Genomic DNA, 5,000 nt, shown 5'->3' with positions numbered 1-5,000 from the left:
TCTCTCTCTCTCTTTAAATGAAAGCGAACAAAAGCAAATGTCAGTTTCCTTGAAAAAGTAGCTATTGTCTGTGTTGTGTAGAAATTATACTTGATGGTAGCACTGTGGAGTGACTGTCGCAACCTAGCCGACACTAACAAGAACAAATGTTTTAATTGCGTATAGGCCTGTGACCCGTCGCAAACATATTATACATAAAGAAACCTACACAAGGCACACAAATAAGTAGATAAATAACAGACAGATAAACAAATAAACAAATAAATGAATAAATAAATCTTTCGTCCTCACTGTATCAGTTAGAGACCATCCTTGTGAGAAGACACTTGAATAAGGCAATGGCAAAACATAATTAATCATTTTCGTATCTTAACTAGTTGTTGGTAGTGATTCATGATTCATTAATTCTCTGCGCTTAAAAGCCAGAAAAAGAAACTTTGAAAGATTTAGTTTACTGTCGAGTCCACCGTTCAAAATTAGCCGACACTATATTTTGAGTAAGTCTGAGACACGAATTCCATCAAAATTTGAGCAGGGAGTGGAGGAAAAGGCAAAAATCTATGTCACAATCTTACGATCATTTTGTATAAAACGAATATCAATGTAAAGTCAACAGAGGCAGCCCTATCTGTCAGTCTGCCTCCCTCTCTCTCCCTCTGTGCGTGTGTGGAGCGTGTGTGGGGCGTGTGCGTGTGTGTGTGTGTGTGTGTGTGTGTGTGTGTGTGTGTGTGTGTGCGTATATGTGTGTGTGCTGATCTGTTCTCCACCTATGTCGACCTCACTAAGGCCTTCGACACCGTGAGTAGAGAGGGACTGTGGAAGATCATGGCCAAGTACGGATGCCCTCGGAAATTTATTTCCTTGGTCAGCCAATTCCATGAAGGCATGCAGGCTCGAGTCTAGGACAATGGCGAAACATCTGCTCCTTTTCCTGTCACAAATGGTGTCAAGCAAGGCTGCGTCCTGGCTCCAACACTGTTCAGCCTCATGTTCTCTGCAATGCTTACTGATGCCTTCAGAGATGGCGATGTTGGAATCGGCCTAAAGTACCGAACAGATGGCAAGTTGTTTAACCTCAGAAGGCTTCAAGCAAAAACGAAGGTCATGACAGACATCATCAGAGACTTTTTGTTTGCTGATGATTGTGCCCTCAACGCTGGATCTGAAGCTGACATGCAACTCAGCGTTGACAAATTTGCCACTGCCAGCAGGAACTTCAGCCTTACCATCAGCACGAGGAAAACTGAAGTTCTCCATCAGCCAGCCCCAGGGAAACCCCACGTTGAGCCCAACATCACAGTCAACGGTCAGAGACTCAGTGTGGTGGAGCGGTTCACATACCTTGGCAGCACACTTTCACGAAATGCGACCATTGACGATGAAGTGAACGTCAGGATTGCAAGAGCAAGCGCAACTTTTGGTAGACTCTATGCAAATGTCTGGAACAGAAGAGGCATTGGTCTTGAGAACAAGCTAAATGTCTACAGAGCAGTAGTTCTCCCCACACTACTGTACGCCTGCGAAACTTGGACAGTGTACCAACGACATGCCAAGAAGCTGAACCACTTTCACACAACATGCCTCAGGAAGCTACTGAACATCAAGTGGCAAGACAGGACCCCAGACACGGAGGTGCTTGCAAAAGCCACCCTTCCCAGCATCTTCACCATCCTGATGCAGTCCCAGCTTCGCTGGGCTGGACACGTGCCGCGCATGCCAGAGCATCGGCTGCCCAAAAGGCTCTTCTATGGCGAGCTGCAACAAGGGAAGAGATCACACGGAGGTCAGAAGAAGCGCTTCAGAGATACTCTGAAAGCGTTTGATATCAACCCTGACTCCTGGGAGGAATCTGCAGTGGACCGTGACAAATGGCGCGCTGCTGTGCACAAAGGCGCCAAGTTGTGCGAGGCCAACAGGACTGCTGCAGCTGTTCAGAAGAGGCAGGCCAGAAAGTCACAGGCATACAAGCTCCCTGACAATGATATGCCTGTCTTTGTCTGCCCCAACTTTCAGCGAACATTTCGTGCGCAGATTGGTCTATTCAGCCATCTGCGCACTCAGATAAATTCATGAGCATCCCCTCCCCCACTACCACCCTTGCCCCATCCCCTAGCTGGATGACAACGATGGTCATCATCGATCTCGATGGCCACACTATGTGTGTGTGTACGTACGTGTGTCTTGACTATCAGGATAAAACAACAACAACAAAGCTGAACGATGGGCCGGAGAAGTAGATATTTAGATAAATGTGTTCACACACAAGCTTTAACAAGGCTACACACACGGAGGGAAGGGGGGAGGGGGTTGCTGGGGAGGGGGCGTGCTGGGGGGGGGGGGGGGGGGGGGGGGGGGGGGGGGGGGAGGGCGACAGTGTCACGGTTTGATGCACACCAAACAGAAGCCATGTGAATACGAGCTGTGTGATTTCAACCTGAAACAAACCCTTGCAAAGAAAACCGGTTTCCTGTGACTGTGTGTGTGTGTGTGTGTGTGTGTGTGTGTGTGTGTGTGTGTGTAGTGCTAGTGTGTGTGTGTGTGTGTGTGTGTGTGTGTGTGTGTGTGTGTGTGTGTGTGTGCCGACAGCAGTACACGTTGCCTCGAGGGAGGTGGGGGGCAGGTGGTTGGTAGTGGTAGCAGGGTGAAAAGGACACCGCATTTGTTAGGCTCTCTCCCTTCTCCTCCCCATGTCCAAAACACACTCTCTCCGGCATGCTCTCAAGCGCAATGCAAATAGTTCCTGCCATGAGGTAAACGAAGCGGATTCCCCACATACCCGCCCAAAATTTGGTCTTTAAAACGAACCACCCTCAATTTGAAAAACAAACAACAACAACAACAACAAAAATTGTAAAAGAAAAAAAAAGAAAAGAAAATCCAAGATGATAGCTGGAATTGTGTTGCTTTACGAAACAGTGCAGTGTTAGCCTACATCTGTGAGATTAATTAAAAGACTAGTATACCTACGTCTGCATCGCGATTTTACTCCTTGACACAAGTGTGTAGTTTTCATAAACTTGGCGTTTTTGTTTTAAACACACACACACACGCACACACACAGACACCACACACACACACACACACGCACACACACAGACACCACACACACACACACACACCGCAACACACAAAAGACAGTGAGCGATGGAAGGGAAAGACATCGATAATACAAGTTACACCTTCAGTAACTAACAACAAAGTTCACTGACTAGGCATATGTCATAGGTATACATCAAAACAACAACAACAACAACAATAAAATCAGGACGTTGGACTCACTTCAATCGGTTGTTGTTTTCCAGCAGCCTTGTCAGAGGTGATCCCAAGGTTTGCAATCGTCCTCCGCCAGGAAAAAAAAAAAAGGGGGGGGGGGGGGAAGGGGGCAGGGTGGTGGTGGTGCTGGCAGGGTCATGGTAAGTTGAACGACCAATCGACGTGACACTCTTCAAGTCAAGCTGGAAACCACCTGCTATTTTATACAGCGCGAGTGGAAAAGAAGCGCCCAATGCAGTTTGCGTTAACACTAAACTCTCTTGACATGTCGCTCTGCTGAAGTGTGGAAAATCTTAATCGCTGCCACACCCTTGAGCTATATTATTTATTTCTTTTTTTAATCGGTTCGTTTCTTCAATTTAAAAACAACAAGAACAAACAAACAAACAAAAACAAAAACAAAAAACAAAAAACAACAAAAAAAAGCAAACAAACAAAAAACCGCCCATCCAGCAGTTTGCATGTTATTGAAAATAATAGTGATGATGATGTTGATGATGATGATGATAATAATAATAATGAAAATAACCATGATGATGATGATAACAATAATAATAAAAATCATAACTAAACAACTACAAAAACAATACTACTACTACTACTAATGGTGGTGGTGAAGAAGATGATGATGATGATAACAATAATAATAATAATAAATAATGATCACCTTCACCTTCACCTCTCCCGTTCAGACCGTTGGGGCACCGCTGCTGACCTGACCACCACCCCTCTCCACTCTTCACGGTTTTCTGATTTCCTCAGGGCGTCACCGAGCGTCAAGCCTGTCCACCCCCGGATGTTGACTTCCCATCTCTTCTTCTGCCGTCCTCTCCTTCTGCCTCCTTGTACGGTGCCTTGCAGGAACGTTTTGGCAAGACCAGATGATCGGGAGATGTGTCCATACCACCTAAGTTTGCGTTTCTTCACTATGGACAGAAGGTCTTCGTAGGGTCCAATACTTTGCTTGATTCTGTTCTTCACTTCCGTGTTAGTGATGTGGTCTCTGTAGGAGATGCCAAGTAGTCTACGAAAGCATCTCATCTCGACAGCTTGGATTCTTCTCTCGATGTCTGCAGTCAGGGTCCAAGTCTCGCGGGCGTAGAGCAATATTGATATAACCAGGGAACGCAGTCTGATTTTTGAGCTGAGAGCGATGTTTTTGTTGTTCCAGATGGTGTTCAGCTTGTTGAGTGCCGTTGTTGTTTGGGCAATTCTCGAGAGTACTTCTGGTTTAGATCCTTCATCTGACACGATTGCTCCCAGATATTTGAAGCTGTGGACTGTTTTAAGCTTTTCGTCGTTGACTTTGATGTCAATGCTGATGCCGTTGGTGTTGTTAGTCATCAGTTTGGTTTTCTCCGCACTGATTTGCATTCCATACGATGTGGAGGCTTTGTCCAGATGTTTGACCAGGCTTGCCAGTTCTTCTTCTTTTCCAGCCAGTCCATCAATGTCGTCGGCAAAACGTAGGTTTGTGATTGTTTTGCCGCCTATGCTGACTGTTCCTTCATGCTCTTCCAGTGCGTCAGTCATTATTCTTTCTAAGAAGATGTTGAAGAGTGTTGGGGAGAGTAGACAGCCTTGTCTCACTCCGACTGTGGTTCTGAACCAGTCCCCGATGCTATTGTTGAGGTAGACGGCGCTGGTGGCTTTGTCATAGAGGTGCTGTATCAGTCTGATCAGGTTGGCGTTGATGTTGTACAGATTCATGGTAGCCCACAAAGCTG

Source organism: Babylonia areolata, chromosome 26 (genome assembly GCF_041734735.1).
Source record: "Babylonia areolata isolate BAREFJ2019XMU chromosome 26, ASM4173473v1, whole genome shotgun sequence".
NCBI lineage: Eukaryota > Metazoa > Mollusca > Gastropoda > Neogastropoda > Buccinidae > Babylonia > Babylonia areolata.
This window is presented reverse-complemented; position numbering follows the sequence as displayed.